We start from the raw sequence: 22540 nt of genomic DNA on the forward strand, positions 1-22540 counted from the left end.
AATTCAAAGATCAAAGAGGACTAGATCTTTCATGGGTCAAAAAGCTAGACACAGATCCCTACAAAAGAGTCTATAGAAAACATGGTGTGTCCTGATAAACATTTTTAAGCCACTGATAATTTTAATTAGTAATCCCTGAGATCCGTCAGGTTGACTGATATATTTACATATTTACACCAGTGCTGCACAACCTTTTTGCTGAGAGGGCCACTACACAAATTCTTAATGCATCTGTGTGCCACCTCAAAACATAGTAAGTTGTTACAAGTTAACAATAGGTACAGGAGACTAGCATTTTACTTAAGACAGCAGTCATGAAATTGCCTGTTTTCTCCACCAGCTTTGCATTTAACTTTATTCTGGCTTGCAGCCATGACTTAATACAAACTCTTGCAGCAAGTTACTACTGTTTACAGAGTATAAGTTATAAACAAGAAAGAATAGTTACTTCCGTGGCTAAAATTAGAGGTGTGCGCAACTGTAGTCAATTAGGTAAGTAAGCACATGCTGGAAAGTTTGGATGACTGGAGTAAGGCATAGTATTTTTTCACTTTTTTAAAATGTTTTGGTTACTCTCTGGGGGCCGGATGATGTTGCATGGAGAGCCGGATTTGGCCCCCGGGCCGGACATTGTGTACCACTGATTTAGACTAATACATGCCAAAAGGAGCATTAGATTCAATAACTGGTCTGATGAGATACAACTAAAGGGAAATTAAGACTTGTTTGGATACCTTTGGAAATTACAGATAGAGTGCTTTCCTAACTACTGCAGACTCATGATGATTAAAAGATCAGGAATAATTAATAGGAGTGCCTAGATCACACAGTGTCCGAATGAAGAGGCATGTCACCTATATGGTGTTAGAACATGTTTTGCTTACCAAACTTAACTATATACATTTTTCACATGAAGTTTGAGACTGTTGTTCTTGCACCAGTTATTAACATGTTGAAGTCCATGTTAGATCAGATGTTCATTGTGTTTCACTGCTGCAGTCCTAACCAATGGGTTATCTGGCTCCAGGTAGCCCTCGAATGGCCAGAATACCAAAGGTAAGTAAATATCACATCGGCTGTCGGTTGTAAAGGATGTCAGGAAATCTGATGCAAAAGGAGGCAGCTGACATCACTTCCTCAGTCTTCTTTGCCATGGAGCCCAAAACAGAAGCTTGTTTGCACGAGTGCCAGTCGGCAGTTTATCTTTTTGGTTTCAGACTACAAAGTTGAAGTCAACTACAGCCAAGTACCCCATTGAGGATCCTCTTTTCTTGCCTTAACGAATGTCAGAAAAAGTTAATAATTGTCTTACCTGTGGAAAGCAGATTCCCCATAAAGATTTTCATTCCTATTGTATTATTTGTTTAGGCCTTGACCATGACGTTCCTAATTGTGATCTCTGTGCTTCCTTTAATCCACGTACTATTCATCATCGGGCTAAGCTTTTAGCTAAGCATTTTGGAATGTGGCCTAAGTTTGTCGGTATGGCATCCGCTGGTCTTCAGGCTTCAGATATCCCCAAGAAGTGTAAGGATAAGGACCACGACAGGCTTCAGAGGGTCAAGTCTTCAGATGATAAGTTGGTCGTCAGTCCTGCGGTAGCAAGTGAGGCGCCTTTGCAGCCTCTGCAGTCCAAGGATTTTCACCCCAGGCCTTGGTTGAGACCATTTCGGAGTCCTCCAGGCCTCCAGCTTCCATTTTGTCTTCTGACCTTCTACCTGTTGCTTCTTTAGCTGGATCTAGAGCCGCTAAGCTGGCTCTGGTGTCTGAGGCCTCAGTTCTTCGTTCGGACAGCAGGCTCATACCTACGACCTCTGCCACAACTTTGGCAGTTGCCAGCCCCCCCCCCCCCCCGAGTCCTTTACACTTGCAGGTAAATCTTCCAGTCGTAAGCCAGTGAAGAAACAGGCTCCAGTTTCCTCTCATTCCTCTCAATCTCAAATGGTTAAAATGGCTAATGACCTTTTGACTCTTATTAGGGGTTCACAGCCTCCTCCTTCATAAAGGAGTAGGGATGCCTCTCCTTTGACTTTCTTATTCCGGTTCTGATACTTTTAGCATTTCTGCTGATGAAGAGGAAGTTTCTCAGGTTTTTTTCTCCTTTTGAGGATTCAGATGCAGAGGAATCCATTCCTTCTGCTTCTCCTCCAGAGGATTTCTCTTTTGGTGATACTTTGAATACTCTCAGGGAGCATTTTAAATGGGAAAGTCAGGATTATCCCCAATCTAAGAAAAGGATTAGGGAGTTTTTGGATTTGCTGCAGCATAAGCCTCTGGCTATTCCTCCAGTGTTGGAAGTGGTTGGTGATGTTTTTCTGGAAAATTCCTTGACTCAAAATTTGGTTCCTCCTGCTCCCAGAAAACTGGACAGGTACTATAGAGTCCCTGATTCTCATTTGTTTCTTTGTAGGAATCTGCTAGCTGACCTAGAGGTTATTTCTCAAGGGCCTTAAGTAGTTAAGGCCACTGTTACCAAAAATCCTGTTCCTTCCGACAGGGAGTCTAGGAACCTGGATAGGTGGGGTAAAAAGGTTTATACCTCTGCCACTCATGCTATTAGGTCTACTAATTGCCTTTTTCATATGCTTAAGTATCAGCAGCACACCTTGGAGGCTATTAAGTCAAAGACTGCAAATGTGCCTCTTTTGGCAGAAAGTAAGGATATGCAGGATTTGTTGAATTCTGCCAGTCTTGTTAATAAACATTCATTACATTGTGGTTTTGACATTCTAGAAGCCTCCTGCAGGGCTACAGCTACTGGATCTGTTCTCAGAAGGCATGCTTTACTCAGGGAGCAGCCCCTTCCAGAGACTGTCAACTCTAAGCTTTTAGATGTACCTTTACATAAGGACAGTCTTTTTGGCAGCAAAGCAGAGGAAGTGCTCAAAAAAGATGGAGGATAAGGCCAAGTCTATGCAAACAGTTAAGGATTTTCTGCAAGTTCAACCTCCTCGCTTCAGCAGGAATTACCCTTCTAAGAGTTGGATGTTTCCTGATACCAGCAGACAGAACCGTTCTAGGACTAGAGGCTATAAATCTTCTAGGGGACAATTGGCTACCCCTCAAAGGTCTAAGCGTTGGCATGCTTCAACTTCCAAGGTGGGACGTTCTAAGCCTGCATCTCAATCCAAACATTCTCAATGACTCTGTCCAACTTCTGCCTGTTCCTGCCTGCCCGAAAAACCCTTTAAGGGGGAAGGTTGACCTTTTTTGCAAATGTCTGGGCCACCATCATGGACGACAATTGGGTACTCAGAATTCCAGTACCCAAAGAATTCCTGGACACTCCTCCAAACCAAAGGGCAGAAGTAGAAAAGCAAATTTTGTCTGTGTTGCATCTGGGAGCAATAGAATCAGTTCCTGCTCAGAAGGTAGGCCAGGGCTTCTATTCTGGACTTTTCTTAGTTCCAAAAAAAAAAGGCACCTGACATCCTATCCTGGACCTATCTATTCTGAACTCTTTCTTGGTAATTCCAAAGTTCAGAATGCTCACTCTGCATCAGTTGCTACCAGTGTTAGACAAGGACTCCTGGCTAGTAACTTTGGATCTCAAAGAAGCTTGCCTGCACATTTCCATCGGGGAAAGTTGCAGGCAATACCTTCGTTTCAGAGTGGGCAAACAACATTATCAATTGTCTGCACTGCCCTTTGGCTTATCTACTGCTCCCAGAGTTTTCACAAAGTGCCTAGCTCCAGTCATTGATTTTTGCAGGCAGAAGGAAATTCAGATTTATCCATACTTGGACTGTCATTCAAGCAAATTCTCAAGAACAGCTATTAAAGGATCTGGAATTTGTAAAGAGACTTCTCTCTTCCATGGGTTACACACTCAATGAGGAAAAATCAAAAATGGTGCAATCCAAGGAGATAACATTCCTGGGAATGAGTATGAACACAGCCGCCCAGATTATATATCTCACCCAGGAGAAGCAGGCAGCTCTTTCAGTTAACTTCAAGGATTTATAAAAAGTAAAAGGCATGTAGACTGGAAAATAAAAACTTTTAATTCATAAGTAGTAACAACGGAAAGCGCTTTCGAGGTTGTCCTTTTCTTCAGACCTTAATAAAAATGTGAATATCAAGATAGTTTAAATACATGACAACAACCAATAAAAACACTTCAAATTAATCAGTGATGCAAACCTCTCTTTCTCAGGACAGGTTTTAAAGAAACAGCATTGTTAAGGCCAGTTGATACATGAGCTTTAAAATCAACAATACATCTTAATTCTATAAACTCTGTTTTATTACATATATCACCTTCTCTTAAACTTTCATTAATAATCCGTAGCACCAAGAATTTAAAAGTATGTTGAAAACCAAAATCTGAACAATGCTTAGGTAAGGCATTAGTTACTTTATTGTTCTTTATATCATTGAGATGCTCCATTATTCTCTCTTTTAGCATACGATTAAGTCTTACCTATGTAGTAAGCATCGCATAAGCTGCACTTGGCAAAATAAACTGTATTTTTGGTGCAACAATTAGCAAAGAACTGAAATTCTATTGGTTTCAGGTACACTGGATACATAATCATAGTAGGTGACCAGATATTACTGCAAATGTTGCATGCTCTACACGCATAGGTTCCCCTGCGTTCAGAAATAGACTTAGCTCTAACATTATTATGTCTGTAACATAATCTTTGTTTAAGATTTTATTATTCTTAAAACTAAATTTAGGAGTAGGACCTAGGACCCTACTAATATCTGGCTCTGTAAGTAGGATGGGCCAGTTCTTTTTAACTATTTCACAGGTTTTGCTCACATCACTAGAGAATGTTAAACACATCCTATTGATAACCTGATCACATTTTACCTTTGTATCCAATGCTTCTGTTGAAATCCCACTTGAAAAATATGGCTTAGTCTTATGTTCATCTAGAGAGTTACTCTTCCACAGCCTTGTCAATGTCATTTATTTTATAACCTCTATTCTCAAGATCTACATAGAGGCCTTTAACTGCATCCTGCAAATCTCCCTTATCTGTATAGTCTTTTGCAACGTAACACTTGATTCTTTATAATGTTTTTAGTAACATGGCTTGGATGCATACTATTAAAACAGCAAGGCAAGCGGAGTTCCGAGTTCGCACCAATAACACCCACAGTCCAGTAGTCCTTAACGCAGTTTTATTCCTCAAAACAAACAAAAGCGTTTTCGCTACGGACTCGTAGCTTCATCAGAGGTTAATGCAAACAATTAATACACTGAGGAAGAAATCCTTTTAACAAGCATAGGCTCTGGTTGTAGGAAGTGACGAAATTTCAATTAATTACTCTTTCCTCTAACCACCTTTTTACATAAAAAAGATCCGAAAAATCATGTTTGAATTAGTTGGAATACATTAAGATGTAACATCAGACATACAACACTCAAAAAGTTTTTTTAAAAATTCAGTTGATGTGTAATAATAGTAACAAGAAATAAGTTACTAACATTCATTAGCCTGTTTGTAAAATTGTAAAATTAACAACTGTTATACTCCTAATGTGCCATTTCATTAACTAATACTAATGCATTCATATCCAATCTGTCACTGTTAATCATATTTAAAAATAAATTCACATTTAGACTTAACATAAATTTAACCAAATTAAATTCAAAAACATAATGTAAACTCATTTCTCCAAAAAAAGAGGATAAAAACTACTTGTTTTTTAAAAGCATATTCATGTTTAAAAAGTATTTTTATTCATAAGTATTTTGATAACCCATATGTACTGCTTTAAAGTATCACTACCGTAAATAACTGCGTAGTTTTAGCACTGGGGTTATGTTACAATTTTCATTTAAACCGGGAGACTTGAAGGCATCTAAACTCAGTTGCCATTCAAGCTCCCGGTTTTCTAAAATAAGAGATGTTGGACCACCCCTGATGTCACCCGGGACATGGTCAATCCCCATAAATAAAAACGTATGTCCAGGGTGTGCACAAGTATGTTTTGCTAATGCGTTTTCTTCTCTGTTTTTTCTAATTGCGTAGGTATGCTCATATATTATTTCACGGACCTTTCGGTCCGTTTTACCTACATAAAACGCTGTGCAACATTCACAGAAAGCAATATATACCATTGAAGTGGTTTGACAATTAATTTTGTGATGGATTTTATATTTTTTGTTTCTGATACTAAATGAATTGCCAACTTTCATATATTAACCAAAAGCAGAAATCAGTACACAATTGCACCAAATGGCTATGCAGATCCCCTGGACTCGAGCAATGAACGAATACACAATGTAGACCTTAGTTTTCTTTCGTCACACAGCTTTAATATTAAAGTGCCAGCAGCAAGATACAAGTCTGATAGTAATGGTTAAGCGCTTTCATCTGCAACACCAGATTTCTTCAGAACCATTTACCTCCACATACCACTTCCTTTTTAAATCAATTTTGGCGCCAAAAAATTCCTTATTATACAATAATGAATAAAAGCAAGTTTATACCATTACATTTATACATATATAATGTTAATTTTGATTATATAGTAAAACAAATATTTAAAAAACTTACACTAAAAACATATACATCTATTTACACTTACTAATACTAAAGTGCATCTGTTTATATGCAAAATCTATTGGTTTACGTAATTATCCTTATTACTCATTACACTCTACCTAATATTAATTTCATAAAAATTTCATAAAATTATATAAAATGTAAAATATATATGCTGGACAGATGGATTACATTTATTCTAAAATTAAAAAAGGTTTGATACTGATGTGATCATTTATCCCTGGTGGAGATGTGGCATCTAAACAGATCTGCCACTTACTTTCCAACCAGGCCAAGTACGTTTTCCAATTACCACCCCTGTCACTTACCTCAACCTGATCTATGATTGCAAAGTTAAATGTGTGGTCACTACCCTTTTCTGTAATATGCCTACTTAATGCATTCTTGGAGTCTCCTCTCTTAATTCTATACAGGTGCTCGTATATACGCGTTTTGAATTTCCTCTCGGTCTTTCCTATGTAGTACGCAGAGCACTTAACACACACAGCTATATACACGATACGCTGTGTGTTGCAATTACCTTTCTTGGGATATACTACAGATCTAATAATGTTCTTTAGCCTAATCCTTACATTGGTATTAATGTATTTACATTGACTACATGCACCACAACACATAGTTCCCTTCTTACTATTACCTATGTATTCTTTTATCTTTTTCTCTATCATCCTTTTTAAATTATTTCCAGTCTTATATACTATAGAAGGATTCATACCAATTATATGTCCGATAGGTACAGAAGTCGAAATTAAATCCCAATGTTTCTTCAAAATTTCAATCACTATATTGGTATATGGATTGAACCTTATAATACATACTCTATTGTCTCGATCTGATTTAATATTAGTACAAACCATACTACCTGTACCCAACAAGGGTACATATTTAATTCCCCATTCTTTCTTAACATATGAAATAATGTTGTCCAACATATTTTTTGGATACCCTCTATCAAGGAATAATTTGGATACAACATCCAATTCTCTATACATAACCTCCTTAGTTGATGACATTCTGGCTACACGTATGCATTGGCCTTTCACTACATTACGGAATATGTGGGCAGGATGACAACTACTGAAATGTATGTAATCATTTGAAAACGTAGGTTTTCTGTAAATACTAGACGCAAACCCCTGTCCTGTATTACTTATCCAGGTATCCAAATATGCTATTCCTACTTCGTCATATTGATAAGTGAATTTAAGAAATTCCGTGGTTTTATTAAGGTACTCAATAAACTCGGGTATCTTCTCCACCGGACCTTTCCATAAAATGAACATGTCGTCCAGAAATCTTGTGTATAATCCTATATATTGGAAATATTCACTGGGAAAACTTTCATATATTTACAATAGTTGCAAGCTTCACATTTAAATGTTCCTTTTTGTCTACAAAGTAAGTCACTTTTAACTTTCCTTTGTAGAATCTCTTTTAAATTCCTTGCTCTCCTATAAATTATATTAGGACGAGAACCAAATTTTTCCAGAAGTACAGGCGAATCAGAAATAATTTGCCAATTTTTTACTATAATCGACCTAATCACATCTGAATCCATGTTAAAAGTTGTGATGAAACTTAAATTAAAAGGTGTTGCAATATGCTCAACTACATTCACTACCTCTGTCATTTCTACACTTAAATTTACCAAATTTTCCGTTTGATTAGAAATAGAAGAATCTCGGTTAAGTAGAGGCTTGTAGAAGCCATTTAATCTTTTTTGACTAACTTCCCATATTAGGTCGTCAACCAAGTTGACTGGATAACCCCTATTCACAAATAGTTGTTTTAAAAGGTAACATTCTTTTGTGAAGTCCTCAAAAGTACTGCACATCCTACCAGCTCTGACTAGTTGACTTTTGATTATTGACCGTTTTTGTCTGAATGGATGTAAGCTTGAAAAGTGTAAAAAGGAGTTAACATACATAGGTTTTCTAAAGACTGTTGATGTTAGTAATTTCTTTTCTAGGTCTTTTTCTAATTTGACATCTAAATAGTCAATTTCTTTTGTGGAAAACTTATATGTAAAATTTTAAAATTGTGTTGTTTCATTAATGGTATCCACAAACTGACTTGCCCATCGATCGTCTTCACGCACAAGTATGAAGATGTCATCAAGAAACCTAGTATAGAAAATGATGTTCCTCATCAAGTCGTTGTTGTTGAACACAAAATGTTTCTCCCAGTATGCTACGAAAAGGTTCGCTACACTGGCTCCACAAGGGGAGCCCATTGCTACACCTTGTTCTTGCAAAAAGAACTCCTTGTTGAACATAAAAAAATTCGAAGTCAATACTATGTCAAGCATTTCTGTAACTAAATCAATTTCAGATCTAGGGGCCCCTAGTTCCTTCAGTAACAGTCCTATCCATTCCACCGCTTCCAAGTGTGGAATGGAAGTGTACAGATCAATAACGTCAATGGTCAAAAAGTTGTTACTGGCATCAAAGGGAATGTCATTAATGTTGTTTAAAAATGTCCAAGAATCTTTGCAAATACATGAAACACCCCTGATGTATTTAGTCAATATATTATCAATCAACTGTGAGCAATGGTAGGTGATGGAAGACCGTGCATCTATCAGGGCCCTCATAGGAGGGTCCTGCACATTTTTATGTATTTTAGGGATCCCAAACATTACTGGCACTTTTGATGGAACAATGTCAATGTAATTGAAGGTATTTAAGTCAGTTTTGCCTTCCAAAAAGAGATCCCTAAAATATGATCTAGTACGTCTTTGTGAAGTGTTAACTTCACTTAAAGATACCGGTTTGTATGCAATACTCTCAAGAGTAATCTTCATTTTATCTACATATTGGAACTCATCAAATACAACTACACCACCGCCCTTGTCCGGTTTTATAAACCTGACAGGGAGGTCAGTAAGGTAGCGTAGTCCCATTTGTTGTTCCTTTGTAATGTTAAATTTAGTATTTTTGTGCTTTTTAGACTCTAATAGGGAATGTCTTAAATCCATTTCACAAATGGTTTCAAACAAATGTAAATCATTGTGTACAGGAGGGTTGAAAACACTAGGCATCCTTAAATCACTAGTTACTTCACTACCCACATCGCCATATAATAATTTTAAATTTAACTTACGCGTAAAACATTTCAAATCAATAATAGTCTTAGCGATATTCCCTGAAGTACTAGGTATAAAGGTATAACCTAATGCCAATAGTTCAACCGTTTCATTGTCAATATTGACACTAGAAAAGTTATATACATTGAAATCATCGTTTTTGTTCTTCAAAATCCTGGGTAAACAATCTTCTTGGGCAATGTCACAATCAACACGGGTGCCTATTGTCATCTGTTCCTGTTGTTGAAGGATGGTTTCCTGCGGTTGCGTTGGCCTAAAAAAACACCCTTATTATTATAATTGATAGGGTTGTTTTGGTTGGTTTTCAGTCTATTACTACGTCTAGGACCTTGTTTAATGTTCTCTGTTTGATCGTCATGGGTCTCATCTATCCCATGATTAGTTTCATCAGTACCAGGATATAAGTTGTCTTCCTCTCTAAAAAACGTAGCATTAGTATTAGATTCTGAAACAACCAGATGTGGAAAAGCTTTCCCTTGTTGGTAAGCTTGTCTATCTCTGAACAGTTTTTTATCTTTGTTACTCTTAAGCTTAGTAAGTAATGCATCTATGCTTACAAAAATACGTTCATAATCGTACTTGAATTGTGAAAAGGCCGTATTAATTTTTATGACATTGTCCAGAGTATTGATTTCATCAGTCAAAGTTTTAATATGCAGAGAGTAATGTTTAACAATGGTATTCAGTAACTGCACACCTTGTTCCTGGAAAAGGGCTCTCAAATCGTTATAAAAAACGTCATCAGTTAAAAGACCTGATGGAGAGAAATTGTTCCTAAGCCCCTTTGGAACAAGATTTTCCGTTATGCATTGTTGGAAATAAGCTGATTCAAGTTGTAATTTTCTCAGCTTCAAAACTTTTTTGTCCAACAGTTTTAAATTGTCTGTTAAGTCAATACTGGGAGGCCCTGGGTTACCAATGTTAGACTTCCCTAGTTGCACGTTAAAGTTGTTTTCAAACGTGAAAGCTCCTACATTCCCCATCCATTCAGAAAGGGAAAACATAATATTTTGTGTAGGGTTACCTGTATTGGCATGCCTCGAAGTATGCGCCGTTCCTGTAGATTCACGAATGTCAGTACTGTTATCATTTCCGCAAATTTGAGTACGCTGTCCTGTTTGTGAAGCAGTAACTCTTTCAAACCTCAGGCTAGTTTCACCGCCTGTGTTCGGAGCATTCAACTCTGTTAAACGGAACGGTTGGCTCGCTGGAATACTCGGCGTACCACTTACTACACCGGAAAAAGTCCTACCGAAGTTCAAACTGATGTCCGCACCTGAATTCGTGCTGTTTGACTCAGAGTTACGTTGAGGTTGACTCGCAGGAATAGTCGATGTACTACTTCCTGAACCAGGTCTCGATGACGTGCTAAATGCTGGTAAATTAAGCCCCACATTCGCTTTTTCATGTTGAATTAAGTCCATTCGGACATTAAGGAGATCGATCTTTTTTGACAAGTTGGCTAGAAGGTTAACAATGTCCACATTTCCAGTGTTATTGCTGTCTGCGGTAGTAGCGAAAATGTTAGGTGTGTCCGGTGGAGACGGGGATCCGGATATCCGGATGCCATAGGTTCAAACCAAACAACCAACGAAAAAGGCAACAAACTATTAAAACAGCAAGGCAAGTGGAGTTCCGAGTTCGCACCAATAACACCCACAGTCCAGTAGTCCTTAACACAGTTTTATTCCTCAAAAACAAACAAAAGCGTTTTCGCTATGGACTCGTAGCTTCATCAGAGGTTAATGCAAACAATTAATACACTGAGGAAGAAATCCTTTTAACAAGCATAGGCTCTGGTTGTAGGAAGTGACGAAATTTCAATTAATTACTCTTTCCTCTAACCACCTTTTGACATAAAAAAGATCCGAAAAATCATGTTTGAATTAGTTGCAATACATTAAGATGTAACATCAGACATACAACACTCAAAAAGTTTTTTAAAAATTCAGTTGATGTGTAATAATAGTAACAAGAAATAAGTTACTAACATTCATTAGCCTGTTTGTAAAATTGTAAAATTAACAACTGTTATACTCCTAATGTGCCATTTCATTAACTAATACTAATGCATTCATATCCAATCTGTCACTGTTAATCATATTTAAAAATAAATTCACATTTAGACTTAACATAAATTTAACCAAATTAAATTCAAAAACATAATGTAAACTCATTTCTCCAAAAAAAGAGGATAAAAACTGCTTGTTCTGTGGGTGTTATTGGTGCGAACTCGGAACTCCGCTTGCCTTGCTGTTTTAATAGTTTGTTGCCTTTTTCTTTGGTTGTTTGGATGCATACTAGACCAATGTAAAATCTTATTTTTCCTGCAACTTTTCTTATGCATCTTAGTGGTGATGCTACCAAGCATGTCCTTATTGACATTGATGCCTGAAAAGTCAATTTGAAATTTAGAGTGTTGTGAAGTAAAAGATAGACAGGTGGTAGTACTACCTAAATAGTTGACAAAAAACTCTAGTTGGCTCTCAATACCATGCCAAACAAGAAAAATATCAACAAACCGTTTGTAAAAAGTGACATATTTCACAAACAGGGGTGAGCAGAATACCTTATCTTTCTCCCATTGGGCTAAGACAATGTCCGCATAGGTATTAGCACAGGCTGTGCCCATCGCGACACCAATTTCTTTGTAGAAAAAACTTTCTCAAAGAGAAATACATTGTTTTCCAAAAATCAGGTCCAACAGGGCACATATCATGTTAACCTTACTGTTGGAAAAGTTGCTTTCTTTAGATAAGAATTTCTTATATTCTCAATACTATCGTCATTTGATATAACCGTGAACAAAGAGTTCACATCCAGTGTTACACAGAAAGCATTCCTTTCAGATTGATTATCCATTATATGTCTACTTTACTGTTGAACATCCCACTATACCTGCTATATATGGCCTGCCTAAGGTCCACAAAGACCTCTCAGATCCACCCCTTTGACCGATTGTGTCAAGAAGAGATTGGATAACTGAGCCAATGTCCATATATATGGAAAAATAACTTAAAAAGGTGTTGAGTACTGCACCAGCCATTTCGATAGATAGTAAACAGTTCTTGGAACACTTATTCTCATGGGCTGATTCTAGATCTGCAGTTGACATCAGGAATGCTTTCTTTGTAACACTGGATGTGAACTCATTGTTCACTGTTATACCAAATTACGATGGTATTGAGAATATAAGAAATTCTTGTCTAAAGAAAGCAACTTTTCCAACAGTAAGGTTAACATGATCTGTGCCCTCTTGGACTTTTGGAAAACAATGTATTTCTCTTTGAGAAAGAGTTTTTTCTACAAAAAATTGGTGTTGCGATGGGCACAGCCTATGCCAATACCTATGCTAACATTATCTTAGCCCAATGGGAGAAAGATAAGGTATTCTGCTCACCCTTGTTTGTGAAATATGTCACCTTTTACAAACGGTTTGTTGATATTTTTCTTGTTTGGCATGGTAATGAGAGCCAACTAGAGTTTTTTGTCAACTATTTAGGTAGTACTACCACCTGTCTATCTTTTACTTCACAACACTCTAAATTTCAAATTGACTTTTTGGACATCAATGTCAATAAGGACATGCTTGGTAGCATCACCACCAAGATGCATAAGAAAGGTTGCAGGTAAAATATGATTTTGCATTGGTCTAGTATGCATCCAGGCCACGTTACTAAAAACATTTATTAAGAATCAAGTGTTACGTTGCAAAAGACTATACAGATAAGGGAGATATGCAGGATGCAGTTAAAGGCCTCTATGTAGATCTTGAGAATAGAGGTTGTAAAATAAATGACATTGACAAGGCTGTGGAAGAGATTAACTCTCTAGATGAACATAAGACTAAGCCATATTTTTCAAGTGGGATTTCAACAGAAACATTGGATACAAAGGGAAAATATGATCAGGTTATCAAAAGGATGTGTTTAACATTCTCTAGTGATGTGAGCAAAACCTGTGAAATAGTTAAAAAAAAACTGGCCCATCCTAATTACAGAGCCAGATATTAGTAGGGTCCTAGGTCCTACTCCTAAATTTAGTTTTAAGAATAATAAAATCTTAAACAAAGATTATGTTACAGACATAATAATGTTAGAGCTAAGTCTATTTCTGAACGCAGGGGAACCTATGCGTGTAGAGCATGCAACATTTGCAGTAATATCTGGTCAACTACTATGATTATGTATCCAGTGTACCTGAAACCAATAGAATTTCAGTTCTGTGCTGATTGTTGCACCAATAATATAGTTTAATTTGCTAAGTGCAGCTTATGTGATGCTTACTACAAAGGTAAGACTTAATCGTATGCTAAAAGAGAGAATAATGGAGCATCTCAATGATATAAAGAACAATAAAGTAACTAATGCCTTACCTAAGCATTGTTTAGATTTTGGTTTGCAACACACTTTTAAATTATTGGTGCTACAGATTATTAACGAAAGTTTAAGAGAAGGAGATATATGTAATGAAACAGAGTTTATAGAATTAAGATGGATTGTTGATTTTAAAGCTCATGTATCACCTGGCCTTATTGCTGTTTCTTTAAAACTTGTCCTGAGAAAGAGAGATTTGCAGCACCGATTTATTTTACGTGTTTTTATTGGTTGTTGGCATGCATTTAAACTGTCTTGATATTCACATTTTTATTAAGGTCTGAAGAAGAGGGCAACCTCGAAAGCGCTTACCTTTGTTACTACTTTTGAATTAAAAGTTTTTATTTTCCAGTCTACACGCCTTTTACTTTTTATATTTATTACTTTTGGGTTTGTTGGCTCCACCACTTTCTCGTTTTTTGGTACTTCAAGGATTTGGCAAGCCTGTCCCAGCTCCCTGCAAGGAAATACCTGCAAGCTCTGGGATACATGGCCTCTTGCATTCTCATGATTCCATATGCAAGACTGCATATGAGGAAATTGCAATGGTACCTCAAGAACCTTTGGTGTCAATGCACACAGGACCTGGATATGATAATTCCTCTGCTTCCATGTCTGCTGAAAGAGTTTCTTTGGTGGGCAACAGCCTGTCTACAAAACAAATGCATGCCTTTTTGCCCACCTCCTGCCATTCAAGTTCTTACCACAGACACATCAGATTATGCCTGGGGAGCTCACCTGGATGGCAGAGGGATACAGGGACGTTGGAACGCCCAGCCAATGCACCTGCACATAAACCTAAAGGAGTTGATAGCAGTTCAGCAGACTTTACTACCTTTCAAGCATCTTCTATCTCTAGGAACTCTGCTTGTCAGAACAGACAACACCACAGTCATGTGGCACATCAACAAACAGGGAGGGACTCATTCTTACCCCCTGTGCAGACTGAGCATGATTCTCTGGTCCATATCAGAATCCTTGGGCCTGCATCTCCTAGCTCAGTTTCTTCCAGGGAGAGATCCTCACAAGTGGCAAGTGAACAGAGCAGTCTTTTACAGCATCATTCAATGTTGGGGCACTCCTCAGGTGGATCTTTCTCCTCTCCAGACAACCACCTTCTACCATTTTTTTGCACCAGACAGCATCACAGCAAGGCCTGGAGAGTGGATGCTCTGTCCTTCCCTTGGACGCTTCTGTCAGTTTATACCTTCCCTCCTTTTCCCAGAGTATTATTGAAGATCAGGGACGAAAGACCAAGGACTACACTCAAAGCTGCAGACTGGCCCAGGTAACATTGGTATCCACTGCTTCGCAGTCTCTCCCAATTTCCTCCTTGGCTCTTCCTCTGAAACCAGATCTTTTGGTTCAGGAAGGGGGAAATATTCTACATCCTCATCTTCAGTCTCTCCATTTGGCAGCATGGCTCATTGTATGAATCAGTCTATTTCTTCTTCCCTTTCCCAGCAGGTGGTTAATGTACTTCAGGAGACCAGGAGGCCTAGCACTAGGAAGTCTTACATTGGCAAATGGGAAAGATTCTCTCACTGGATGCAGGCTAGAGGGGAATCTTCTTCTCAGACTACTCTTCCTCTGATCCTGGAATACTTGGCTGATTTGCTTCAGGGTGGTCTTTCTTTTTTCTCTGTCAAGATCCATGCTTCCGCCATTTCTGCTCATTGTTCTTTTGAGCAGCCCATTTTCTCTCATCCTCTGATAAAAATGTTTCTCAGAGGTGCTTGCAACTTAAAACCTCACAGAAGGGCACATACTCCAGCCTGGGATCTTAATTTTGTTCTAGAGAAACTCACTCTTCCTCCTTTTGAGCCAGCTGCCACTGCAGATTTATAGTTTTTCTCTTGGAAGACTGCCTTCCTTTTGGCTATAACTTCAGCTTTGATGGCTGTGAAGCCTTTTCTTATTTTCCATGCAGATCATGTCTCTGAGAACCAATCCCTCTTTTATGCCTAAGGTGGTTTCTAGCCTGACTCTTAATCAGTCCATACACCTTCCTGCTTTCTTTCCTAATCCTCGAAATAGAGGAGAAATAATCCTACATTCTCTTGATGTGCACAGACAGCTCAGGATTTACCTGGACAGCACTAAAGACCTTTGGAAATCAGCACAGTTATTGGTCAGTTTTGCCCCTGGAGCTCGGGGCAAAGCTATCTCTAAGCTAACTATCTCTAAGTGGATTGCACATTGTATTGCTTTCTTTTATTCCTTTCATGGCAAGGTTCCTCCTCAAGGGGTTAGACCCACTCCACAAGAGCAGCTTCCACTTCTGCAGCCTTTTTAAGGGGTGTCCCTACTAAAGACATCTTAGAGGCTGCCACATGGTCTTCTGTTCACACTTTCACAAAGCATTATAATTTGCCTTTGTTTTCTAGGGCCAGGGCAGGGTTTGCCACTGCTGTAATGCAGGGCATTCTCTCCAATCCTTGAAACTCTTTGTGCCTCCTCCCTTTTCTCTGAGCTTTGGTAATCAACCCATTGGTTAGGACTGCAACAGTGAAACACGATGAACATAGTACAGTTGTGTACACTTACCATAAATGTAGATGTTCGAGTGTATTCACTGTTGCAGTCCTGGTTTCCCTCCTTCCCCTTTTTTGGTCCTCTCCTGTTCTTTCCTAAGGTACAGGCTGAATCTGGTTTTATTTGCCAAAGTTTCTTTTGGCTTAAGCCTGGTTTCCTGGGGGCTCCTGACTGTTATGGAAAGAAAGACTGAGGAAGTGACGTCGGCTGCCTCCTTTTGTATCAGACTTCCTGACGTCCTTTACAACCGATGACAGCCAATGTCATATTTACTTATCTTTGGTATTCTGGCCGATTGAGGGCTACCGGGAGCCGGATAACCCATTGGTTAGGACTGCAACAGTGAATACACTTGAACATCTACATTTATGGTAAGTATACACAACTGTACTTTGTCAGTCATTGGAAGATTGAATAACAGCTCCCAATTCACAGTCAGCTACAAACTTAACCATAGGCTAGGATAATTGGCCTGAATGTCTGAGAAATAGATGTCAAATAACAGAGAGCCCAAAATTGTGCCCTGTGGTTACACCCCTGATTTTTTTTTTTTTTTAGCTTTCAGAAGTGGCATTTGTGTTCTGACAGGCGATCAGTTAGATAAATTAATTACATAACAAGGAGTTGATAGCAGTTCAGCAGACTCAGATTTGCAAGTTTTTTAATAATGTCTGGAAGGGCTAAAGTGTCACACGCCTTAGTCACATTCATATATGCTGTATGTACGTCATAACCAGTGTCCACCACTTCAGTGACTTTTTCAAAAAAAGTAATGAGGTTAAAGGGACAAGACTTTCTTTTGACAAAGTCAAATTGATGAGGGTCCAGGATAAACAGATTTTCAGTGTCTCGATTAATGAGATCTGAGGTAATGCATCCCATACCTTTACATATGAGGCTTGTGAGACTAATGGGTTTATAGTTACTGGGGTCTGTTAATGGCTGCCCTTGTGTAATAGTATTACAGTGGCAGTTTATTTCGGTTTTCAGGAATGTAACCAGTGGAGAAACTGAGATTAGAAAGTATGGCTGCAGATAGTTGATAGGTGAGAGGTGATATGTTGCAGTAACAGTCAGACAACATTGACCCATAGGTGATATATTCTTAACCTTTGAGAAGACTGACAAGTCTTGATCCATAGCAATGGCTTTACTACACTTTACATAGTAATTAAATTATATGGCACTGACTGTGGAATCTCTGGAAGAGTGATAACTTTGGGAATAGTAAAATTTGCATTAATTTTTTCATTTACGATACTAGCTCTTTTCTTTGGGTGAGAAGGTGCAATATTATTTTGGACTAGTTCTTAACATTGAGTGTTAGTTCTTAAACTTCCTGACCTAGGTAAAGAATGACTTATAGTTATATCTGGTTTTAGTGGCTATTTAAAGTGTGCATTCAATTAATATTCACAACGGTTCTCTTAAACTCTTTCCTAGTTTGCTTAAGTATGCTGTTAAGGAGTGTAGAATGAAATGTCTTAACAAGCATTAAGGAATTTGTTTCACTTGTTATGTAATTAATTTATATTGGTATTCCTTCACAGGGGGTTGTTTTAAAATATCTCATTATATATGTTGTGGATAGAGCGACTGCTTTAATAATACAAATAAGTTGGGAGTTCAAACATCAAAGACATAAATGGCAGTTTTAACAGTGGGATCCATTGAAGGAGCACTGTAATGGAATTTATTTAGGTTCTCAAGTAAACAAAGGTTTGCCTTTGAAAAATCCCTAAATACAGAGGTATTTACATGGTAACTACCACCAGATTTAAAAGAAAAGTTCATTGATTTTATTGTGTGATTTAAAAGGCAAGATGATACATATGTAGGTGTGCAAGAAGTGGCCATATATTTGAGGATAAGATCAAGGGTATTGGGGAACCTAGTAGGGTAATTAACTCTCCTATCTCAAAAATTCTTGAAAAATGTATCCACCTACAACTCTTACCCTACGTGTTAGAGAATCAAATATTGACCCCCTACTCAAGACGGTTTCAGACCTGGTCACAGCACCACTACTGCCTTGCTCTCCTTTATTGAAATTATTAACTCTGCTCGTCATTCTGGCAATATAGTTTCTACCCTCCTTCTCTACTTATCTAAGGGCTTCAATGCTGTATCCCACAGTCTCCTCTTGTCCAAGCTCTGTCATCTCAGCCTATGTTTTCTTCCATTAACTGGTTCACCAGCTACCTCTCAGATAGAGAACAAGCTGTAAAGTGGAATAATTGTACTTCTTCCTCTATCCATACTCCAACAGATGTTCCACAAGGTTCTATACTGGGCCCCTTACTGTTCAACATTTTTATCAATGACTTCTATCAGAACATGCCCAATGTTAAACCTGTCCAATACACGGACAACTCTGCCATCATCCTCTCAGCCAATTCTCTCCCTAAACTTATGAATTTAAGGTGACTTCTCCTACATCAAAAACTGGATGCTAGGGAACCATCTAGCTCTCAACGCATCAAAATCCAAAATTATGGTATTCACCCCCTTCCAGACACACCAAAATTGACAAAGCATCTTTCTCTATTGTCAGCCAAAACAAGACCTCTATTGAAATTGCTCCCTATACAAAGCTACTGGGAGTCCTTATTGACGATCAATTAAAATTTGACACACGCCTACAAACTAACATTAAGAAAACTCATCAAAAGCTTGGAATGCTATACGACACAGCCGCTACCTTACTCCGTCAACTAAACAACTCCTAGCTACCAAATGTCTCATTCCCTCTCTCTTATATGGAGCCCCTCTCCTTACTAATCTTCGGTCTACCCTAAAATCCAAACTATCTTCCTGCTATTGTAAAATCTCTTACGTTTGCCACCAGATCCACATCCCCCACTCACCACCGTGATTCCCTCCATTCCCTAAACTGATTGGAACTTCAAAACTATCTGACAAATATTCAACTCACAACAGCACATAATCTTATTTTCAACCTTTCTAACTGTCCTTCCCTCTCCTACACCCTAAAAATGCATCAGCCTCATGGAGTACGCAGATCCAACAATCAAAATCTCCTCGAAGTTTACAAACCCATACATAACTATCTTTGCCCCTTGCCAGATCCTTGAATTCACTTACCCCACACATTAGAACTACCCATAATCACCCCCCCCCTTCAAGAGCTTACTCCACTCTCATCTCTCCTTCCTCTGGGAATGCTCCTGCTCTCACCACACCTGATGCTTTCCACCCCTTTCATTTTTCCTATCCCAATTTCAAGATAAGACTCCCATAAATCTGTTGAATGTATATTTTCAGTTTCAGTGTTACCTTGTAAGAGCTCGTATATATTGTGTATTACTTGTAATTTTTGTTTGCTTCTTTTGTTATTGTAAATAATGTAAATACTGTATTATAGGAGCTTTTCCCCCTGGGCCTTCATTGAAAATGGGCTCAACATGGCCCAATGGACTTTCCCAGTTAACAAACTGCAAATAAATAAAATAAAAAAAAATAATAATTGTACAAGGGAGTTGGAATTTATAATGTCTAGGAAGCACTGTGCATGAAGACCACTGGCAGTGTAGGTCAGTCAGTTTATGGGTGGATAACTGAATTCCCCCAGTAGAAATGTGTTTATTACGGGATTTCAGTTAAGGTCTTAATATAGCTGACTGTGGAAGAGTGTAGTCTAAGAAAAGCCATATTTTCACTTAATTTGACTAAATGGGCATGATTCTTTCAACTTGTTAATTCTGTGATAACCTCTGGGTCTGGGAAAGAAAACAGGTACACAGAGACAGGCAGCAAAATGGGTCAGCTGTATTAAATAGATGCTGTATCCAATTCTTTCTGCCAGCTGTTTCTCCATTTGTATATATTCTCCCCTTCCTTAAATTGACCATCCACAGCAACCTTAGACCAGTGAAAGGGTCATGTCAATTTCTTTCTTGCTTTTTATTTTATGGCTGTCTTAATCTAGATGACGGGACATGAGTGATCAAGAAGCGACAATTATTTAAGCAATTTTATAGGACATGGCACAATATTTATCTATAACAAAAAACAAAATAACTGGCAGACCTTGGGATAAAAGCTCCGTAGTACAAACTCCAAATACAAATAAATTTCAAATAAGATAACCGGACTGTGGAGCAACCAAGGCTAAAAAGTCATTTATATCCACAACAGCAGCATATAAGAAGTCCATGAATCAAAAATAAAGTCTGTTTAAAACGCAGGTTTATTCGACAATGGAGTCCGGTTATCTTATTTGAAACAATATTTATATATGCTTCAGGCACAGTATTTGTGTATGCTTCAGAACATTAGGCCTCCATTTAGCTTGAAGTGTCTGTTGCATAAAATTGCAAGACACTATTTTGAGAGTCATAAATCTGAACACTGAACTGAAATGTCAAAATAAGCAGTAAACACTTAAACTCACTGTAATGATATTAAAGCATTTTATAGAGGGACTTTGTCCTCTGCCTCTTGACATAGGGGGTACCCTCACAACCCTTATCCATACTAATTTTAAGTTAATGTATTAAAGTTAGGGGGATTCTCTGAAGTAGCACAATGCTGAAACAGTTTGTATTCAGTCATATTTGTACTCTGTGTCAGTGATCCCAATTTCACAGCTGATACCCTTGCACATTTGAACAGATCACTATATTTGATTACTATCTAGTTAGTGAACATTAGAAGTGTGTGTGTGTGTGTGTGTGTGTGTGTGTATATATATGTATATATGGGTTCACTACTAAATCTGGAATTATGGAATCTCGAGACTCTGAAGCCCGAAGACCAGAATCTTGAGATTTCGTAATATCAAAATTAAAAGAAATAAATTTTTAAAGCATATGCAGGGGGGCAAGCCCCCCTGCACCCCCTACAACTTAAATATACCAACTGCGAGATCGCACCACAGTGAAGTGAACAGCAAAATAGTGCCATGCAGAGCAGAATGTAGTGCGATCTGTGAGTTGTGTATTTAAGTGCAGGGGGTGTGGGGGGGTGCAGGGGGGCTTGCCCCCATGCATATACATTCTAAATGTTTTTTTCTTTTTATTTATTTATTTTTTTAATTTTGATATTATGGAATCTCGAGATTGTGGTCTTTGGGCTTCAGAGTAATTCAAGATTTAGTAGTGAACCCGTATATATATATATATATATATATATATATATATATATATGTGTGTGTGTGTTTGTGTGTGTGTGTGTATATATATATATATATATATATATATATATATATATATATATATATATATATATATATAATACAATATGCTTAAGTTATCCATACCTCTCAACTGTACAGATTTTCGCAGAATGTCCAGAGTTGTGCCTCATATTTTTGGTGTGTTCCTCCTAAAATCTGTACTGTCCTGGCAAATAGTTGAGGATTGAAGTCATTAAATAATGACAAACATTTCAGTTTAAGACTCCACATCCTTCAGAAAATCCATGCTAATGCAAGATCTATCATTATATCAACTTTCTAAGTTTGTAAGACCAATATTTAAAATCTGTCCCTATTTTTCCCCCCATCATTTTAGGGTTTGTCCAGAGTTTTTGCTCCCAGAGGTTGAGAGGTATAATCACCACCATAGCTTCTGAGATGATGCTTACAGGAAGCCTTATTTTTATCAAGAAAATGTTTTTGCCAAGTTTAATTGATAAGCTTTCTGTCTCCTTACGTCTCCCCTAAATTCATTTGCAGATACTAAATAGTTTGTGATTAGTATCTGTAAGAGTTACTTAATAATTATGCCACAACTTTTCCTTTTCCTAGAAATTAATGATACAATTTGGTTCTAGCACAGTGCACAATGCTTCTTACTTGCAGCTTTGCTAGATCTACATGGTACATAGTTGCAAATTAAGCTTTCTAACTTATTATAAAATATATTCCTGATTTCATCAGGTTTTTTTTGCCTTTAAAGATCTCCATCTAATCCCATAACCCTAACTCAGACCTAATAAAGACAGTTATGACTGGGTCACTGATAACTAATCAACTT

The 22540-nt window shown here is 37.8% G+C and overlaps 1 protein-coding gene across 6 annotated transcripts in view; it reads left to right on the forward strand.

Annotated features, from left to right (window-relative positions):
- The window catches only part of FAM163B (family with sequence similarity 163 member B), a 1080770-nt gene that overhangs the window by 1054936 nt on the left and 3294 nt on the right, over window positions 1-22540 (forward strand). The window lies entirely within an intron of this gene.

The sequence above is a fragment of the Protopterus annectens genome, chromosome 16.part0, assembly GCF_019279795.1.
Source record: "Protopterus annectens isolate FY-2018-M chromosome 16.part0, PAN1.0, whole genome shotgun sequence".
Classification (NCBI taxonomy): Eukaryota; Metazoa; Chordata; order Ceratodontiformes; family Protopteridae; genus Protopterus; species Protopterus annectens.